Source organism: Macaca fascicularis, chromosome 3 (assembly GCF_037993035.2).
Source record: "Macaca fascicularis isolate 582-1 chromosome 3, T2T-MFA8v1.1".
Classification (NCBI taxonomy): domain Eukaryota; kingdom Metazoa; phylum Chordata; class Mammalia; order Primates; family Cercopithecidae; genus Macaca; species Macaca fascicularis.
Genome location: NC_088377.1, coordinates 175,630,038 through 175,652,430, shown reverse-complemented (window position 1 = coordinate 175,652,430; position 22,393 = coordinate 175,630,038). Strand labels below are relative to the sequence as shown.

Genomic DNA, 22,393 nt, shown 5'->3' with positions numbered 1-22,393 from the left:
TCTACCAGACAGGCTGCCATTGTAGGAAGAGGTTGTCATTTGAATTGCTTAGGAAGAAATAGATGAACAGAGGGGAAAGATAGGGAGAGAAAGGAATACACCATGGTCTATGTCGAGTCTTGATTGCATAAGCAGACTCAGATGGGAAGCAGCAATACTGTTTCCAGGGGTAAGGGAACGAATGAGGGAGGGCAAGAAGAAAGAGCAGAGGCAAGCTCCTCAACCCAGGGGAAGAGAGCGCTGAACACCAACGTGGGCATGGGCCAGGTACTGTCCAGAAAAGGATCAGGTGCTTTAGCAGGGAAAGTCATGTTATTCAAGATCAAAGACAAGTCCACTTACCTTCAAGTGACACTGTGGCTATTGGCTTTAAGCCTTTAGCAAACTTCCATCATTGAGATATTAGTTGGTGCCCAGAACTTACCTGGGGATGATGGGGTTTGAGAAATGCTACCCCAAAATGTCACCTTGAGGTACTGAATATTTCACACCAAAAGAATTTGAGAAAACTACAGAAGCAGAAAGGTCACTCTGACTGCCATCCACCCTCCCCAACCTCCTGAAGCAGATCATAAAACCTAAAAAGGATTTGCCGACCTTCCCCTGAAGCAGGTCAAAAGACTCTAATGTGGGAGGTGCCCACCTGCATGTGAAAGAAATAACATTCTTATCTTTGAAGACACGAGATGGCAAGAAGAATCTGAACAGGGCTTGCTAAGTTTCCCTCAGTTTATTACCATTAGATCATTCCTTTTTTGCCCTATCATATTTCTCCACAATTTTCTGCTCTTCATCAAACCTACTGTTAAAAAATGCTCAGGGCCAGGTGCGGTGGCTCACGCCTATAATCCCAACACTTTGGGAGGCCGAGGCGGGCGGATTGCCTGAGCTCAGGAGTTTGAAACAAGCCTGGGCAACACGGTGAAACCTCGTCTCTACTAAAATCCAAAAAGAAAAAAAAAAGAAAAAATTAGCTGGGTGTGGTGGCATGTGTCTGTAGTCCCAGCTACTCAGGAGGCTGAGGCAGGAGAATTGCTTGAACCCGGGAGGTGGAGGTTGCAGTGAGCCGAGGGAGCGTCACTCCACTCCAGACTGGGTGACAGAGCGAGACTCCATCTCCAAAAAAAAGAGAAAATACTCAGGTTTAACCACTTCAGGTCTTCTTTATGAAGGCTCCTGTATCACATAAAACTTATATTAAATAAGTTTGCCTGTCTTTTGGGGCCCCGGCCAATGCACCTAAGATGGGTAGAAGGAGACAATTTCCTCTCCTATAGGGCATAGGACTTGGGTTTGCAGCCTGATTACCCCTTCCCATCCTAGTCTGCCTTCCCTTCCCAAAACAAATGCTGGTCTACTATTAAGATCACCAGGGCTATCCACCTACCTTGTTCATGATTTCAGATAATAAATACAGAAACTGGATACATTTCATTGTTAAGCAGGCCCGTTGATATATTAATTGAGGGCAAAAGAGCACAGGCATTTTAATTATGTGACAAACTGTAGAATTTTGGCTATAGACTGTCAAAGCTACAATTCTGAGCTCAACCACTCAAAGACCAAAGTGTCTAAGGTGAAGAAGTATCACTGTATGAGTAATATGTAGAAATGCAAAACAAGGATGAAGCCACCACTGCTCAAGTCAAGACTATTACTAGAAAATCAAACATTCTTCTTAAAGCAGCTCTGGTAAGCACACAACTTCTAGAGGAACAACAGCAAATCAAAGAAAGCTGATTCCATAAACTTGGAGCCACTCTACTAGAATAGAGGAACAAGAACTCCCCCTCAAAGACCAACAGTTAGAGAGCTGCCATGAGAGGCTGAGATTAACGAAGAAGAAAAAAAAAGAAAGAAAAAAGAAAATAAAGGAATAAGGCCAGGCACAGTGGCTCATGCCTGTAATCCCAGCACTTTCAGCACTTTGGGAGGCCGAGGCAGGCAGATCACCTGAGGTCAGGAGTTCGAGACCAGCCTGGCCATCATGGTGAAACCCCATCTCTACTAAAAGTACAAAAATTAGCTGGGAGTGGGGGAGGGTGCCTGTAATCCCAGCTACTCAGGAGGTGGAGGCAGGAGAATAACTTGAACCTGGGAGGTGAGGTTACATTGAGGTGAGATTGTGCTGTGGCACTCCAGCCTGCGCAACAAAGCCAGACTCTGTCTCAAAAAAAAAAAAAAAAAAGGAATGACTCAGCAAGAAGATGGCAGACCCTTACAAAAATGAAATGTGGGTCAGAGCCTCAGCCCTCCCTTGCCTTCCTAATGGCTCCTCTGAAAGTAGCTCTGTTAACTTTGCGGCTATCCCTTAAAGACATGAGGAAATGAACATCCCGTGACCTCATCACAGCACTAAAAGGGGTCATATTTCAGTTGGAAGACGGCAGTCTTTCTCTGTAATTTACATACTACACAGAAGCTTCTAGATTCCTGGAATTTCCCTTAGGAAGATAAGAAAAGTTTTTTAAAAAGTGCCTAGGCTAACCTGTGGTCTAGCAGGAGAAAGTGAACTAAGTCCAGATGACTCATAAAGCTGGGTGGCTGTGGTAATACAATGCGATTATGTACTAATGGAGCTATGGACCAGGGGCTAACAGAAAGCAGCAGAAATGGGGGCCAGTGGAGCTCTTTTTGTACCCACCAGTTCTCACTTCATAGACTAGTGAACAAGTGGAGTACCAAGTTCTAGTGAGGAGAGAAAACATGCCAATGTTTTCGTTTTCAGTTTGAGCCTCCTAATTTACTTGACTGGCTCTAGGTGCCTCCCTTCCTCAATATTTTACGAAGATACGCAATCCTACCAGTTTTCTCTGTGGACGCTGTGGAACTGTAAATTATTTATTGCATTTCCTCTGAAAACAAATCTAGGATGTCAACCCGCTAGCAAATTAATAAGCAGCTGGCCCACCAGGTACTGCCACCATTTTGGACATATATAGAATAAAGGGATTTCACAGTAAGGGCACCTTCTATAATCCGGGCATTATACTGAGTTCTTCACACACTTTCTGTTTCTTAATATTTATAATGGTGGGAATTATTATGCCCATTTTGCAGAGGAACAAACATAGTTCAGGAGTTTAGGTGACTTGCCTAAGACTGAGAGCACATAAGCTACTCGGTGGTGCCGCAAAAAATGTCAACCCAGATCTTCCCATCCCTAAACCCATGCTCTTTCTACCACATTCTGTGCATCCCACAGAAAACCAGCTTGGACCTTTCATTATTTCCCTTGATGATGGTAACTGCCTTTGGATGTTTCCAATGGCTAAATGGCTACTTAAACTATGTTGCCTTTTTTTTTTTTTTTTTTTGAGAATCTGGGGCAATTAATTACTACACATTCATTTCTTTTCTTGTAATTTACAGAGCTTTCTTTCTGAAATGCAGAGCAATTACACAGGAAGGCAGAGGAAACTTCTCTCCCCATGTTCTTTTGTAAGATCAAACAGGTATCTGTCAATAAAAAGCAGTCATTCAGGCTGGAGCTCTTTAATGTGATAATGAGATAATGCTAGGTCTCAGATTTCTCCAGGGCTTTTCAAGGGTCTGCAGACTGCACCCCACTTGTACCTCTGGTCCCAATTTGGTCCCTCTCTGTATCCTCCTCCCACTCCTCTCTCTCAGAGGCAAACGAATGTCTCAATATTCTCTGTCTTTTTACTCTTAACCCCTTTACAATCTTAAATTCACAGGGCACCCCAGATCTTCATCACTAAATTCACCAAATAGTGTGGATTGCCTACTATGTGCAAAGCACTGTGGTAAGTGTGATGCAAGATATAAACTCCAGTAAAGTCAAGTCTCTGCCCTCAGCTTATACTCTTGAAAGGGAAATAAATCAGGGTAAAGTAAGCAGAGAGTACAAATCAGGGTACCATTTTTTACCAGCTGAGGAAGAAAGGGCAGGTGAGCCTTGGGGGTGAGCAGACAGGGGGAGGGGGGCAGAAGAGGGGAGTCAGCTCCTGCCTCCTTCACTTTGCAGATCAACTGCAGGACACTGCAGGTTCCAGGCCCCCCACTATTTTTCCACCTCACCCTTTTCTTGACTCTCTTCTTAACTAGCCCATTGCCCCTTGTTGTGCACTGCTGCCTTCCCTCTGCAATAAGGAGCTCTCTTCAACCACTTTTTAAAATGTAGTATTGAGGCAGGAGAATAGGATCTGGAGGCAGGGAACGTAAGGCCAATTCATGCTGACTTCCTAGAACTAAATCAAATGGAAACATTTCAGCTATGACAGGAAATATCCTTTCCATTTACACAGGGCATACACCAAGTAAATGAGTTTGTAACTTTATTTCATCCTCCTCATTTACATAGGGCATACACCAAGTAACCAGTAGAAACCTCTGGAGGGTATTTAAATGGCAGAAAATTCTGTAACCGGCTCTTGAGCCCCTGTGCTTGGCCTGCTCCTACTCTGTGGAGTATACTTTCGTTTTCAAAAAATCTCTGCGTTTGTTGCTTCATTCTTTCCTTGATTCGTCTGTGCGTTTTGTCCAATTCTTTGTTCAAGATGCCAAGAACTGGCTGGCCATCGTGGTTCATGCCTTTAATCCCAGCACTTTGGGAGGCTGAGGTGGGCGGATCATGAGGTCAGGAGTTCGAGACCAGCCTAACAAGGTGAAACCCTGTCTCTATGAAAAATACAAAAATTAGCCAGGCATGGTGGCACACACCTGTAATCCCAGTTACTTGGGAGGCTGAGGCAGAAGAATCACTTGAACCAGGGAGGTGGAGGTTGCAGTGAGCCGAGATCGCGCCACTACACTACACACAGCCTGGGAAACAGAGTGACACTCAGTCTCCAAAAAAAATATGCCAAGAACCTGGACACCCTCCACCAGTAACATATTTTATTACTGCTAGCTGCCACCCCTTCTCCTTGGGATCTTCTAAGGCTGGGCATGAGGAAGAGCCAGCTCCAGGATGTTGAGTAAAATCTCATCCCTCAGCATCACTTGAGGGAACAAGAGTTTAACAGGAGAGGGGCTGGGGCTTCCCAGGGTAGACAGTGGGCAGATGCCTTGGCTTCTGTCTGTGAATAAGGTTCCCTGTCTGCCCTACCCTATCAGTAGGTGTACGTGGCTTCAGTGTTGGGTTGAGTGAGATCTGCTGGTACTGTTGTGGGCTGGGATGGGGGCAGTGGGATGGGCTGCATCCAATGAGCCATATACCTTGATGAGAATGTGAGACAGGCTTGGACACCACATGGCTTGCATTTGATACAGGAGGGGGGCAGGAAAGTGCTGGGTAGAGAAGGGCATGGTTCCTGGCTAGGGCTCCACCCTCAGGCCTGTGCCCACAGACCTAAGTGAGGACAGGCGTTACTGTTTTCATACCCAAATGCTGCATTTTGCAAAACCACCCAGGCCTGCCACACCCCTATCCTGTGCCCATGAACACCCCAAAACCCTACCGGGCACAGGCACAAGTGGTTGGATGTCAAGAGGAACACACTGGCAGAAGAGCACACCGGCAGGCACCAGAGACACTGGCAGGTCATGTACAACAGGACAATGTGGAGTTCAGTCAAGGGTGGTTGGAAGAGAACCTGGCCACTGAGGGGCGTGACTCCAGGGAAAGACCACCCCGCTTCTGGCTCCTGTCCATCTGCTAAGAGTTACTTTGACCACTCAATAAAACCTTGCCCTCATTCTCCAAGCCCATGTGTGATTCAATTTTTCCAGTACAGTAAGGCAAGAACCCCCGAATACAGAAAGCCCTCTGTCTTTGTGATAAGGCACAGGGTCTAATTGAGCTGATTAACACAAGCCACCTACAGATGGCAAAACTAAAAGAGCACATTGTAACACATGCCATGTGACTTGTTCAATGACAGAGATACGAAAATCTATCAAGTACTGCCAGTAGAGTTGGCTTCTGTCCTTACGATGCTTACAGTAAAAAGGACCAGTAATACTGAAAATAACGGCCTTTACTGGTAACACCAGCTGTTACTGGTAATATGTACTTGGGCAAGGCATTTATCCTCTTATATCCTCAGTTTTCCCAACAGAAAAATGGTGTTAATCTATGTGTTGCTCAGCTGAATGTAAGAATTACCTGAAATAGTGTAAATGCAGTGCCTAGCATGGTATGTGGCACATAGTAAAAACACTGGGTAAATGTTCTCCTTCTCCCCAGTTCCTTTCCATTAAAATTTGAGATTCAAGCTTGCCTTTGCACTGTAGGGGAACAAAAACATCTTTTCCTCATCCATTGTTAGCTTCATGGCTAAAGCCCCTATAACAAAAGACAGATTAATAAGAGAAAAAGCATACAAATTTATTTAGTAAGTTTTACACACATGGAGCCTTTATAAAAAAATAACCCAAAGAAATACTTTAAGTATAATTTAATGCTAAGTTTAGTGAAGAATGGACAGTCGTGGAGAAATATGACTGGATAAAGGGGGGATGATTTGATGGTAATAAACTAGGGAGATCTTAGCAAGGTCTATTTGTTCAGATTCTTCTCTGTGTCTTTGTATCCTCAAAGATAAGAATGTTCCTTTCCTGCAGGTGTAGAGAGGGCACCTCTTGAATAAGGGTCTTATAACCTGCTGCAGGGGAAGGTCAGAAAATCCTTCCTAGGTTTTATGCTTCAGAAGAGAAGTGTGAAAGAAAGTCAGAAAGTGACCCTCCTGCTTCTTTGGTTTTCTCAAATTCTTTCAGCCTACAATATTCAATATGTCAAGATAGCCATATTTTGGAGTAGCAAATCCCGAACCCCATCAGCACAAAATAATATCTGTAAACTGAGTCCTGTGGCTTTTATTTATTTATTTATTTATTTGAGATGGAGTCTCACTCTGTTGCCCAGGCTAGAGTGCAGTGGCACAATTCAGCTTACTGCAACCTCCACCTCCCTGGTTCGAGCCATTCTCATGCTTCAGCCTCCCTAGTAGCTAGGACTACAGGTGCATGCCTCCATGAATGGCTAATTTTTGTATTTTTAGTAGAGACTGGGTTTTGCCCTATTGACCAGGCTGGTCTCAAACTCCTGAACTGAAGTGATCCGCCTGCCTTGGCCTCCCAAAGTGCTGGGATTATAGGCATGAGCCACCACCTACAGCTCGGAGTCCTATAGCTTTCAAACAGGAGGAAATACCTTATAATTTTGAAGAAATCTCTAGAAAATTAATTGGTCACCCATTTTGAAGTGTTAAAAAAATCTGGGAATGGGGAATCATTAGACTGGGGTGACTCCAACATTTTAACTTTCTACGTAAGCAGACCAAAGCCTGATGTAAATGACAAAACAAAACTAAAAACTTCACCAACCAGAAACTGCCAATAAACCTCCAACTAAGATCTTTCTACTGTAAGCAATGAAATAGATTTTCTTTGTGTTACTTCCATGCCAGCCTATAAAAGCTCACTGCTCATGCTCCTACAGCTACAGAGCTCTCTGAACCTTTCCTGCTTTGGACTGTTGCCCAGTTCATGAATTGTTCTTTGCTCAAACCAATTCTGTTAAATGTATCTTGTCTAAAGTTTTTTTTCAATCAGAAGAAAGATCATCCATTGTGAAAATGAGGTGTGATGCCATAACTAGATAATGAGTTTGTATAAATAGCAAAGACTGAAGTCTTCTGTTCAGAAGAGAGGGTGCTGTGCTTCCCAATAAGTGGGCCACCAGCCACATAGGACCCTCAAACACTTAAAACTGAGATATGTGGCCAGGCGCAGTGGCTCACACCTGTAATCCCAGCACTTCGGGAGGCCGAGGCGGGCGGATCACGAGGTCAGGAGATCAAGACCATCCTGGCTAACACAGTGAAATCCTGTCTCTACTAAAAATATAAAAAATTAGCCAAGCATGGTGGCGGGCGCCTGTAGTCCCAGCTACTCAGGAGGCTGAGGCAGTAGAATAGCGAGAACCTGGGAGGCGGAGCTTGCAGTGAGCCGAGATCGCGCCACTGTACTCCAGCCTGGGTGACAGAGCAAGACTCCATCTCAAAAAACAAAACAAAACAAAACAAAAAACTGAGATACACTTTAAGTGTAAAGTATATGCTGGATTTTGAAGACTTCACACACACACACAAAAAAAGTAAAATACTTCAATAATTTTAAAATATGGATTACATGCTGAAATGGTAATATTTTGGACACACTGAGTTAAATAATATATATTATTAAAATTAACTTTGCTTGTTTCTTTTTACTTTTTTAAATGTGGCTACAAAAATGTTTAAAATTATTGGCTGGGTGCTGTGGCTCATGCCTGTAATCCCAGCACTTTGGGAGGCAGAGGTGGGTGGATCACCTGAGGTCAGGAGTTTGAGACCAGCCTGGCCAACATGGCAAAACCCTGTCCCTACTAAAAATACAAAAAAGCAGCCAGGTGTAGTCGTGGGCTCCTGTAATCCCAGCTACTTGGGAAGCTGAGGCAGGAGAATTGCTTGAAACCAATTGGGAGGTGGAAGTTGCAGTGAGCTGAGATCGCACCACTGCACTCCAGCCTGGGCAACAAAAGCAAAACTGTCTCTAAAAGAAAAAAAAAAAAAAAAAAGGAAGTTTAAAGTTATATGTGGCTTGTATTCTATTTTTATTGGAGACTGCTGAAGTAGTAAGTAGTTTGTTTGCTTGTTTGTTTATTTGTTTGTTTGAGATGGAGTCTTGCTCTGTCACCCAGGCTGGAGTGCAGTGGTGCAATCTTGGCTCACTGCAACCTCCGCCTCCCGGGTTGAAGTGATTCTCCCGCCTCAGCTTCCTGAGTAGCTGGGATTACAGGCACCCACCACCACGCCCAGCTATTTTTTGTATTTTTAGTAGAGATGGGTTTTCGCCATGTTGGCCAGGCTGGTCTTGAACTCCTTGCCTCAGGTGACCCACCTGCCTCAGCCACCGAAAGCGCTGGGATTACAGACATGAGCCATGGCACCCGGCCTGAAGTAGTAAGTAGTTCCCACGGCAAGCCATCCTGTGTGATCTTATTCAATATTATTTGTCTTAATGAGTTTTGGTGACAACAGATCACATGTGGTATTTGTCACTTGTACCAGGCTTAATAAATACTTAAGAATAGAAGGTGTTAAGTAGGGTTGAGTGTGAGTTAGATTCTACTACCCCTCACTGTTTTGCTGAACCAGGCTTTTCTTACTGTACTTTAAGGAAAGGCCTTTCTTCCATTCTGGCGCTAAAAGCATCCAAGCTCTATCCAGATGGGGCTGCGTCTCTCTTTCTCCAGATGCATCAATTAATAATACTTTGATAACCCGAGCTTCCTCTCTGTGGGAGAACTCAGTCTTCACCAGCTAATTAACACTACAAAGAAAGCAGAGCTGCCATCATCTCAAATGTTTCCACTTGTGCTTCCTGAGACAGCCAGGAGAACAAAGCCAGAGATGACCCCTGTGGGCTGCGGGGACCTCGGGCTGGAGTTCCTGCATCTGTCTTTCTAGTTGAGAGGGACCTTCCTTGACAAACAAGAGTACTTCATCCTTCTGAAGAGAGGGATGACTTCGCTAAAAGCAGTGTTCAAGTAGTTTTTGCCACTGACCAGACCTTTCCTTTGTTAAGAGCACACACACACACACACACACACACATTTGACTAGATGAGAACAACCTCTGAATGGATTAATTTATTTTGTTTTTTGCTTTTATGTGTATTTTTTTTTAACCATTTCACTTCATTTCTTGCAGAGTAGAACCATTATTTTTTAGCTGCCTTCAAAACCTCAATTCTCTTGTTTGGATGAAAAATGGTGCATTTTCTCCTAAGTCCAACTGCCTGCTGGACCCCTCCACCACCTCATAGTCAATGTGTGCAAAACAAACTCCTCCACCTCCCCCACGTGATGCTTCCTCCTAAATCTGCAAATGGCACCACTGTCCTCACAGTCACCAGGCTCAAATGTTGAAACCACGTTCCATTCAATTCCTCTCTCTCCCTTCCTCCCACATGCAAGCATTTGCCAGGTCAACCTATCATTTCACCTCTTGTCTTTATCCCCTCTTCTCTGACCTGCTGCCCTTTTCCTAGTTCAGACCTGCTTTGCGTAGTTTTCAGATGATGGCCACAGCTTCTCACCTAGGCTGCTGCTTGGCTCTGTTTCTCCAAGGAGTTGCATCCGAGATTATCTTCCTGTGCAGGTGCTGATCAAGTCACTTTCTGGCCCACAATCTGTTTTGCCATGATCTACATGCTAAGGTCAGCCACCTCAAATCATTTTAGGCCAAGATAGATAGAAATAAATATTAACACAAAACAAGCAAACTCCGCTAGATAAAAATGTAGATGTCTTTTTTTTTATTTTTATTTTTTATTTCAGATAGAGTCTTGCTCTGTCGCCAGGCTGGAGTGCAGTGGCACAATCTTGGCTCACCACAACCTCTACCTCCTGGGCTCAAGCAGTTCTCCTGCCTCAGCCTCCCAAGTAGCTGGGACTACAGGGGCCCGCCACCACGCCCAGCTAATTTTTGTATTTTTAGTAGAGATGGAGTTTCGCCATGTTGGCCAGGATGGTCTCGATCTCTTGACCTCGTGATCTACCCACCTCGGTCTTCCAAAGTGCTGGGATTACAGGCATGAGCCACCGTGCCTGGCCCCAAAATTTAGATGTCTTTTTCAGCATTCAAAGCCTCTGTTACTTGGCCACAATAACCTTCCCATGCTCCTTTACAGACCTTGGTTCCAGTAGAACCAAACTGCTGAATGCTCTCAACATATTCTTACCCCAGGAAGCTCATGCTCCTCTATCCACTTGAGGTTCTCCTTCCCATTTCTAAAAATACAGTCCTACAAACCTGTATTCGTTTCCCAGGGCTGCTGTAACCAAGTGCCACAAGCTGGGTGACTTAAAACAACAGAAATATATTGTCTCGCAGTTCTGGAGGCGAGGAGTTCAAAATCAGTATGTTGGTAGAGCCTTGCTCCCTCGGAAGGTGCTGGGGAAGGAGCTGTTCAAGGCCTCTCTCCTGGCTTCTAATGGTTCCTAGGCTTGTGGCAGCAGAACTCAAGACTTCACACGGCATCTTCCCATGTATGTGTCTGTCTCCAAATTTCCCCCTGTAGGGAGAAAAAGGTATTTTCCTCACCCATTAACAACGTTCATGGCTGAGACCACTATAACAAAAGACATATCAGCAAGAAAAATGCATATGTTTATTTAAGTTTTATGTGACATGGAAGACTTTAGAAATAAAAATCCAGCCGGGCACAGAGGCTCACGCCTGTAATCCCAGCACTTTGGGAGGCTGAGGCGGGCAGATCACGAGGTCAGGGGCTCGAGACCAGCCTGACCAACATTGTGAAACCCCATCTCTACTAAAAATACAAAAATTAGCCGGGCGTGGTAATCCCAGCTACTCAGGAGGCTGAGGCAGGAGAATCGCTTGAACCTGGGAGGCGGAGTTTGCAGTGAGCAGAGATTGCACCGCTGCACTCCAGCCTGGGCGACAGAGTGAGGCTCCGTCTCAATAAATAAATAAATAAATAAAGACCCAAAGAACCAGGAAAACCTGTGCAGAAGTGTTATGGGAGGGCTGGGTGCAGTGGCTCATGCCTGTAATCCCAGCACTTTGGGAGGCCAAAGCGGGTGGGTCACCTGAGGTCAGAAGTTCGAGACCAGCCTGGCCAACATGGTGAAACCCTGTATCTACTAAAAATACAAAAATTAGCCGGGTGTTGTGGCGGGCACCTGTAATCGCAGCTACTTGGGAGACTGAGGCAGGAGAATCACTTGAATCCAGGAGGTGGAGGTGAGCTGAGATTGCTCCATTGCACTCCAGCCTGGGCGACAAGAGCAAAACTCCATCTCAAAAAAAAAAAAAAGAAGTGTGATGGGAGGAGCAAAGGGAACCATCTAATGATAATACACTGGGGGGAGCTAGAAGGCCTGTTTGTCTAGCTCCTTCTTGGTGTCCCTGTATGACTTTCCTTCCCTCTAGGTATAAGACAGGACAGCTGTCACATGAGCATCTCCAGGAGAGAAGCGAGGGAGGTCAGAGAGTGACCTTCCTAGGTTTTATGGCCTGCTTCAGGGACAAAGGGTGAGGGGGACGGTGAAAATGACCTTCCTGCTTCTGCTGTTTTCTCAAATGCCAAAGTGCCACAATTTCGGTAGCATGTCCTGAGTCCCATCACCCTTTTTACAAGGACACCACTTATGGGATTAGAGGCTCGCCTTACTCCAGTATGACCTCATCTTAACTAATTACATCTACAATAACCCTAATTGCAAATAAGGTCACATTCTGAGGTACTGGGGGTTAAGACTTAAAATACGCATTTTGGCTCAGGACAGAGTTCAGCTCATAACACCATCCTTTAGGTGAAGCCCAAACGCCGTCTCCTTCTGGAAACAACCTTGACCCTTTCCCCACCTCCTTACCCCAAGCTTGACATAAACTCTATCCCTCCTTGAATGCCTCTGGCCTAAGAAACTCTTACATCTTTATCATACGTGATGGCACAAAACACTGGCTTTGCATTTGAGTCAGGCACTGTGTTGGACGTGGCTCCAAGCTATTTTCTAAAGGGCTTCTCTTTCTCACACCCATGTCTCATCTCCCTTGGAGGATGGAGGACAAGAAGCATAAACACTTCAGTAAGAGCTCTCGTTGGCCCTGGGAACTGGCTGAATGTGTGTCCCTGCCATGACAGTTGTCCCCAGAACCAGAGGTAGAGTTCTGAAGACAGCTGTGAGGATTTCTTCACTTCCACCTGCTAGAGAGGCACTACCTCCAACTGCCACCCCTGAAGTACTGATGTTCTCAGCTGTCCCCACCCCTCCACCCCAGCAACTTTCCCACGCAGAGCAGTTAATCTGCTATTTAAGATGCAGACCTAGCTTTCTTTTCACAGGTTGCTCAGTCACATTTTGCAGTTTTGATTAGGAGATAGTACTCCGTGTGCAAGAATTGGGTCGGGTTACACCATTTAATAAAGCTATCATGACTGATGTGAGCACTACTCACAAAAGGGAACAGGAGTCACACAGCTGTACTCTTTGTGGCATGAAATCATGCAGCTTGCACTTGGGTAAGGACCTTTCTGATGTCACCGGGTGAGGGATTAAGTCATAATTATGTAGATCTAAATTACCTTCCAGCAAACCCACTGGTGGTTCTTCATTAACATCACAGCAGGCTTTAATTCCAGCAGAAGACTGATCACCCTTCAGCTGCCCGACATCCAGCCTGAAGAATATGTTTGGAATTAAGCAGGGGTCTTAGTTGAAAAGAACATCAGGTGCTATTTCTTGGCTTTAGTCTGAGACTTTATGTTGGTATGTGTGAATCCTCCTTTCGTGACAGTGCTTGGGATGTGTGTGTGCCAGGTTCTACCCATTTGCCTTCATCGTCTCATGCTCACACACTGGAATCTGAGAATCCAGTAGTTATTAGGGACCTTGGATATCTGATCATCTGAGTTTTGATCAGAAGGCAGTACTGATCCAAGTCGGATTTCCAGGACCATTTATGACTGAGGTGGCCAGTTGATGCCACCATGAACATCTTCCAGGCCCTGGAAAACTCTTTGTGCAATGGACCAGAGCTATAACACCTTAGTGTCTATCCCTAGGGAGGCTGAAATAACCAGGAGAAGGGTCTTATGGATAAATGGGATTTTCTGGAAACTTGGGTGTTTCCCTCCCACGTCAACTTGTGGGGGTAGATTTCCAGTCAATGTGTAGGAAGCCTTGGGATTGGTTAGTTGATTTTTGTTTTGGGTCACTTAGAGGCTTCTCTCAGCAAGAATAGTCGATAAACCATTTTCTCTTCCATTTTCCATTAGAGTGAACCAAAGAGAATGCCTCCCAAGTTAGGCAGGATAAAACAACTTTGCTTTATGGAACTACAAAGCAGTCCCTGTGAATAATGAATGGTGAGATTTGCTTTTCTCCATTAGGAAGGGAGCTAGGCATTTCATACCCACCTTCTGGGAACTGCTGCCCATGAACTTTTTTCTTCTATCTGTAACAGGAATACTCTTAAGCTTACCTTAAATTGGGTAACGTTTAGCCCCTGACAAAATCATGGAGGAGATGACCAAGGGCTGGGAGAGACAGTCTGAGACAGTCGATCTCTAACCAGAATTAGATAACAGGCTTAAAAAAAGAATATATTACCCGGTTCCACTCCAGATGTACTAAATCAACATCTCCAATGGTTGGGAGTTGAATTTTCTTCTTTGAACTTCCATAAGCTCAAATTTTTAATTTTAATTGTTGCTACTCTCCTAAGTCTTCCATGTGGTTTCTGATCTCTGTTTTTTAAAATTTTTATCTTTTTAATGTGTATATATCATAATTCCATACTACTTCATATTTTTTCTGTAAAAAAATTGGTGGTGGTGGTGGATGTCAAGTTATAAGTCAACTTGAAAACAGAGTTGTGATGGTTAAGATTGAGTGTCAACTTGACTGGATTGAAGGATGCAAGGTATTGTTCCTGGTTGTGTCTGTGAGGGTGTTACAAAAGGAGATTAACATTTGAGTCAGTGGATGGGAGAGGCAGACCCACCCTCAGTCTGGGTGGGCACCATCTAATCAGCTGCCAGGGAGGCTAGAATAAAGCAGGCAGAAGGATGTGGGAGGACTTGATTTGCTGAGTCTTCCAGCCTACATCTTTCTCCCGTGCTGAATACTTCCTTCCCATGAACATTAGACTCCAAATTCTTCAGTTTTTGGACTCTTGGACTTACACCAGTGGTTTGTCAGGGGTTCTTGGGCCTTTGGCCATGGTCTGAAGGCTGCACTGTCGGCTTCCTGACATCTGAGGTTTTGGGATGGACTCCCTTCCCTGCTCAGCTTGCAAATGGCCTATTGTGGGACTTACACCTTGTGATTGTATGAGTCAATACACCTTAATAAATTCCCCTTCATATATACACCTATATCCTATTAGTTCTGTCCCTTTAGAGAATCCTGACTAATACAAGAGGTCTTCTAAAAAATCCCCTACCCAGTAGAGAAGAAAATCACATTCAACATTGTGATAAATGGCCCTCTATCTTGGATTGAAGTATTTAAGTGAAAAGCAGCACACCACTTTAAAATGTGACTTATTCTATTGTGGGCTAGTCTTCCTAGGTAAAGTTCTTCCTTTTATTAAAACTCATTGTGCTTTTGATTTGCACCTCTCTGATGATTAGTGATGTTGAACATTTTTTCATATATTGTTTGTATGTCTCCTTTTGAGAAGTGTCTGTTCATGTCTTTTGCCCACTTTTCAATGTTTTTTGTTTGTTCGTTCAATTATTTAAGTTCCTTATAAATTCTGGAAATTAGACCTTTGTTGGATGCATAGTTTGCAAATATTTTCTCTCATTCTGTGGGTTGTCTGTTCACTCTGTTGATAGTTTCTTTTTCTATGAAGAAACTCTTTAATTAGGTCACACTTGTCACTTTTTGTTTTTATTGGAATTGCTTTTGAAGACTTAGTCATACATTATTTCCCAGAGTCCATGTCCAAAATGGTGTTTCCTAGGTTTTCTTCTAAGATTCTTAAAGTTTGGGGTCTTACATTTACTTTAATGCCTCTTGGGTTATTTTTTTATAAGGTGAAATATGGGGGTCCAGTTTCATTTCTCTACATATGGCTATCAAGTTATCCCAGCAAGATTTATTGAATAGAAAGTCTTTTCCCCATTGCTTATTTTTGCCAACTTTGTAGAAGATTAGATGGCCGCAGGTGTGTAGCTTTATTTCTGGGTTCTCTATTCTGTTTCATTGGTGTATGTGTTTGGTTTTGAGCCAGTATCATGTAGTTTTCATGACCGTAGCCTTATAGTATGATTTGAAGTTGGGTAATGTGATGCTTCTGGCTTTGTTCTTTTTGCTTTGGATTGTTTTGGCTACTTGGGCTCTTTTATGGTTCCATACGAATTTTAGAATAGTTTTTTCTAAATCTGTGAAAAATGAAGTTGGCAGTTTGATAGGAATAGCACTGAGTCTGTAGATTGCTTTGGAAAGTATGGCCATTTAAATAACATAGATTCTTCTAATCTATGAGCATGGAGTATTTACCGATTTGTTTGTGCCATCTATGATTTCTTTTTTGCAGTGTTTTGTAGTCCTCCTTGTAGAGATCTTTCATCTTCTCGGTTATATGTATTCCTAGGATTTTTTTGTTGGTGTTTTGTTTTTGGTGTGGCTATTATAAATGGAATTGTGTTCTGATTTGGCTCTCAGCTTGAATATTATTGTTGGTGTGTAGAAATTACGTATTTGATTTTGTACACTGATTTTGTAGCCTGAAACTTTGCTGAAGTCATGTATTAGTTCCAGGAGCCTTTCGGTGGAGTGTTTAGGGTTTTCAAGGTATAGAATCCTATCATCCACGAAGAGAGATAGTTTAACTTTTCCTATTTGGATGCCTTTTATTTCTTTCTCTTGCTTGATTGCTGTGGCTTGGACTTCTAGTACTATCTTGAACAGGAGTAGTGAGAGTAGGTATCCTTGTCTTGTTCCCCTTCTCAAGAGAAATGGTTTTAGCTTTTGCCCATTCAGTATGATGTTTGCTGTAGGTTTGTCATAGATATGTTCCTTTGATGCCTAGTTTGTTGAGGATTTTTATTATGAATGGATGTTGGATTTTATTGAAAGTTTTTTCTGTATTTATTGAGATGATCATATGGTTTTTGTTTTTAATTCTGTCTATGTGGTGAATCACATTTATTGATTTGCATTTAATGATTGGCATTTGAGGATTTTTGCATCTATATTCATCAAGGATCTTGGCCTGTAGTTTTCCTTTTATGTTGTGTCTTTGCCAGGTTTTGTTATCAAAACTGATGCTGGCTTCACAGAATGAGTTAGGGAGGAGTCTCTCCTCCCTGATTTTTTAAAACAGTGTCAGCAGAATTGGTACCAGCTCTTGTTTGTATGTCTGGTAGAATTTGCCTATGAATCCACCCAGTCTGGGACATTTTTTGGTTGGTAGTTTTTAAATTGCTGATTCAATTTCAGAACTCGATATGGGTCTGCTCAGTATTTCAATTTCTTCCTGATTCAGTTTTAGGAGATTGTGTGTTTCCAGGAATTTATCCATTTCCTTCAGATTTTCTAGTCTGTGTGTGTAGAGGTGTTCATAATAGTCTCTTAGGATCTTTTGTATCTCTGTGGAATCAGTTATAATGTCATCTTTGTCATTTCTGATTGTGCTTATTTGGATCTTTTCTGTTAACCTAGCTAGCAGATTATTAATCTTGTTCATCCTTTCAAATAATCAACTTTTGGTTTTGTTGATTCTTTGTATGGATTTTTGGGACTCAATTTTTTTCAGTTATGCTTTGATTTTAGTTATTTCTTTTCTTCTGCTAGATCTGAGGTTCATTTGCTCTTATTTTTCTAGTTCCTCTGGGTGTGATGTTAGATTGCTAATTTGAGATCTTTATAACTTTTTGAGGTAGACATTCAGTGTTATAAACTTTCCTCTTAACACTGCTTTTGCTGCATGCCAGAGATTTTGATATGTCACATCTCTGTTTTCATTTATTTCAAATAATTTTATTTCTGTCTTGATTTTGTTGTTTACCCAAAAGTCATTCAGGAGCAAGTCATTAAATTTCCATGTAATTATGTGGTTTTGAAGAGTCTTCTTGGTATTGATTTCTATTTTTATTCCACTGTAGTCTGAGAGTATGGTTGGTATAATTTCGAGTTTTAAAAATTTATTGATACTTGCTTTATGAATGAGCATCTGATCAATCTTGGAGTATGTTCCATATATAGATGAGAAAAATGTATATTCTGTGGTTGATGAGTAGAGTATTCTGCATATATCTAATAGGTCCAATTGGTGACGTGTTGAGTTTAAGTCCAGGATTTCTGTGTTAGTTTTTTGCCTCGATGACCTGTCTAATACTGTTAGTGGGTTGTTGAAGCCCCCCGCTATTATTGTGTGGCAGTCTAAAATCTTTTTGTAGATCTAGAAATACTTGTTTCAATAATCTGGGTGCTTCAATGTTGGGTGCATATATATTTAGAATAATGAACTCTTCTTGTTGAATTGGATTATCATTATGTAATGCCCTTCTTTGTCCTTTATTCCTGTTGTTGGTTTTAACTCTGTTTTATCTGTTATAAGAAGAGTGACCCCCTGCTTTTTGTTTTGTTTTGTTTTGTTTTCCATTTGCATGGCAGATCTTTCCTCAATCCTTTACTTTGAGCCGTTGGGCACCATTATGTGTGAGATGGGTCTCTTAAACACAGCACATGGAAGGAAGGGTCTTGTTTTTTTAATCCAACTTGCGACTCTATGCCTTTTACATTCAAGGCTAATATTTATGTGTGAGGTTTTGATCCTATAGTGAAGTTGTTAGCTTTTTGCTTTGTAATTTCTATTGTGTTTTTGCTCCATTGGGTCTGTAGTCTATGTACTTAAGTATGTATTTCTGGCAGTAGGTATCGTTCTTTGGTTTATTTTATTTATTTTATTTTTTTTTATTTTTTGAGATGGAGTCTCACTCTGTCACCCAGGCCGGAGTGCAGTGGTGCAATGTTGACTCACTGTAACGTCCACCTCCTGGGTTCAAGCAATTCTCCTGCTTCAGCCTCCCAAGTAGCTGGGATTACAGGCGTGTACCACTACACCTGGCTAATATTTGTATTTTTAGTAGAGATGGGGTTTCACCATGTTGGCCAGGTGGTTTCAATGTATATAACTCCCTTCAGGATCTCTTGTAAGGCTAGTATAGTGGTAAAGAAGTCCCTTAGCATTTTTGTGTCTGGAAAAGATTTTATTTCTCCTTTGCTTATGAAGATTAGTTTGGTGGGATATGAAATTCTTGTTTGGAATTTCTTTTCTTTGAGAATGCTGAAAATAGGCCCCAAGTCTCTTCTGGCTTATAAGGTTTTTGCTGAGTAGATACTATTATTATGCAGTCCTTTAACTCTTTAGACATGATTTCCTTTAATTCTTTGAAAATATTCATATTGGATGATTAAAAGTATCTGTATAATGAGTCCAGTATCTGGATTTCCTCAATTTCTATTGACTCATCTTTTCCTGTGTACGTCTTTTTCTGATTTCTCTGTGCATCTCATAAGTTTTTTTGTTAAAAACTGGACTTTTTTTCTTTAAAATTTTTTAATTGAAATATGTCTTATAATATTGACCCTTTTAAAATGTTCATATAATTCAGTGGATTTTAGCACATTCACAAGGTTCTGGAAGCATCACCACTAATTCCAGCACACTTTCATCAACCCAAAAAGAAACCCCTTACCTAGTAATTCAAAACTGGACATTTAAAATAATGTAATGTAGTAACTCTGGAAATCAGACCAAGTCACATAACCCTTATTCAAAATGCTTAAGAACAAAGGTGTTTTGGATTTTGGATTTATTTTGGATTATTTGCATATATACAATGAGATATATTGGGGATGGGACCCAAGTCTAAATATTAAATTCATTTGTGTTTCATATACAGCTGAAGGAAACAAAAATATTCCTCTCTAAAGTACTGGGGATTTTAGTTAAGTCTTATAAAAGGTTTAAACACAGGGGCACACTCTGACCCTGCTCTCTGCCTTTCCCACCTAAAGATGGGCCCCTTTATAATGCTTGCTTATAAACTGAGAAACAGAAGTCGGAAACAGTGCTGCTAGATCATCTAGAGCAGACTTTACTCTTCTCATAAATTTACCTTTCCACATTTTCCTGCCTTTTGGAAGCCTTCTTTGTCTTGTTACTATATAAGATTTATGGGTCTTTGTGAAAATACTGTCAGAGGCATTGAACCTGAGCAACTCCATCTTGAATAAGGGCTGGGTAAAATGAGGCTGGGACCTACTGGGCTGCATTCCTAGATGATTAAGTCATTCTAAGTCACAAGATGAAACAGAAGTTCAGCACAAGATACAGGTCATAAAGACCTTGTTGATAAAATAGGTTGCAGTAAAGAAGCCGACTAAAACCTACTAAAACCAAGACAGCCATGAAGAGTGACCTTTGGTCATTCTTACTGCTACACTCTCAACAGTGCCATGACAGTTTACAAATTCCATGGCAATGACAGGAAGTTCCCCTATATGGTCTAAAAAGGGGAGGCATGAATAATCAAGCCTTGTTTAACATATCATCAAGAAATAACCATAAAAATAGATAACCAGCAGCCCTTGTGGCTGCTCCATCTATGGAGTAGCCATTCCTTTATTCCTCTACTTTCTTAACAAACTTGTTTTTGCTTTGCACTGTGGACTCGCCCTGAATTTTTTCTTGCCCAAGATCCAGGAACCCCCTCTTGAGGTCTGCATCAGGACCACTTTCCTGTAACATCTTTCTGGCAACCATGAAGGGATGATACTGAAGAGACCCCTAATCCCAACTAAAAATCATCTGCTCGCACCAATTTTGGCTGACTTTGGGTAAGTGGGGTGCATATACCTGGGTAAAGAATGGGATTGGGTTAGAGGCTCAACTTTGGGGAGTTAGAGTCTCTCCTAAGACAAAGTGGGTTAGAGGCCCCTCTTGGTAAAGTCTCTTTTGGCTAAGGATGGGTTTGGCACTATGGGATGCTAACTGCTGTTCTCTTTGGATTAATCTACCTTGCACTCATTGCTGATGGCTGTGGGTGACAGGATTAGGCATGTACAGGATCATGGGACATGGGGAGTGTCTTCCTCCCTAAAAGGGAAAACCTAAGAGCTGATGAAACTGCTGGAAAAGATCCCTTCATGACCAACAAGCAGCTGCCTGAACATTTGAGCAATGGGTGGATCTTTCTCTGGTCTCCCCGAGCTCTTCGCCTTCCCCACCCTGCCTCAGGCAATGCTTTCTTTCTCTTTCTCTCTCTCTTTCTATGCTAACCAGTTGAATTAATGGTAAAAATCACATTTATCTCCTCTGTAAAGTTATGATTAATGGAAAAAGGATTTGAGAGACTAGTGTTAAGCTGTAGTGAATCTGGTGCGCTTTGTGTGTTTTTCTGTATTGTTCTGTCATAAAGAGGGGTACCTTAGGATAGTTCTGTCATAAAGAGGGGTACCTTAGGATAGGGCTTTTCAAAATGGCCCAACAAACTGGTCAGCTACAAACTTTGCTGCAGGTCCCTGAAAAAAACTGGATGAGGTTTCCTTCTTGTCTAGTATGTCCTTGGGAGCTTGACCTTGTAACCATGTGGCTGTGCTTTCTCCTTTCACAATGGTGGCCTGGGTTCAGGGTCCAATTCCTGGCTTAGAGAATGAGTCCTTTATCTTCTGTCTGTCTGTGTATTTATATGTGTTGTGTGTGTGATTATATATGAAAGAGCTTTGATTAATTGGCTTAAAAATAAGTGCTTAAATCAAATATTTTGTCAAAAAAGTAGAAAGTGTAATGCCTTTTACTTCATGTGACTTTAATACTCTTTGGAAAATAGAGATGGTTTTTTAAATTATTGGTAAAATAAAAATATCCTCCAAAATGTAAACATCTGGTCTAAATTATGCACGTCAGATATTAAGTTTACTAAATGCTTTAAGGTCATAAACTGCTTCTTTGACTTTTAAAAATTGTTCAGTCTACCTACTTTGAAGCACTAGATTCTAGATAAGGCCTGGAGACATGTGGAATTAGCCATACCCCATAGCTATGCAAAGAAGTTTATAAAGAAAAGAGACTTCATTTAAGAAAGGATCTTATATGGTAAATTCTTGTCCTAAACTGAAATAACTGGTTGTTTAAAAAAAGGGATGTTTAGGATAAGTCACAAAGTCAAAGTATGTCGTAGATAGTCTGTGTAGGTCACGAAATTCCCATAACAGGGAATTTATGCAAGAAATGTAAAATTTAAAGGTGATTAGGCCTCCTAAATGCTTCATAGAATACTACTGTGATGCTTAACTGTACAACTTGCCTGCTTTACAGCTAGGTAAGGCTTGGGACATGTGAAGTTAGATGTTGAAAAGAGTAAGGACTTATCTGCACTTCTGTCTGGGTCCTAGGCTCCACACTAGTACATAATTAAAATGGCTTACTAACCAGGCTTTTCACCAGAAGTAAGAGTTGCTAAGAGTTAACAGTGTAACATGTATTTGAGACTAAAAAACAGTTTTATGTGCAAGGTGTGTAAAGAAAGTGAAATGTGTTTTTGGTAAAAGATTATAAGAAGTCATAGGAATGTGGATTTTTTATGCCTAAAGTGTTAAAGGATTGTTTTAAGTTAGATAAGGTAAAGCTGAAGATTTAAGCAAGTTGTGGAAGGTTTGTGAAAAATTAGTTGTAAAAGAGATTCTGTGTGTGAACATATTGGCTGAAGTTAAAGGGGTATCATTCAGTTTTTCCATAAATTGAACAGTGGAATAAAAGAACAACAAGTTTTTCTTAAAGCAAAAATCTGCTTATAATCTGCTCTTAATAAAAATTTGTAAAGGGTTATACAAGATTTATGAAAATCTTATCTTATGGTCAAATGGATTAAGATTGGACAGATTTATGTATAAGGT

General features: G+C 41.8%; 1 long non-coding RNA gene across 1 annotated transcript; it reads right to left on the bottom strand.

The window, feature by feature from the left end:
- Positions 1-10,239: 10,239 nt before the first annotated feature.
- LOC135970241 (uncharacterized) lies at positions 10,240-22,032 on the bottom strand. The gene is made up of 2 exons (XR_010585843.1): positions 13,063-22,032; positions 10,240-11,025 (listed from the first exon to the last, which is right to left on the bottom strand). It is a non-coding gene; the product is annotated as an uncharacterized lncRNA (long non-coding RNA).
- Positions 22,033-22,393: the final 361 nt, after the last annotated feature.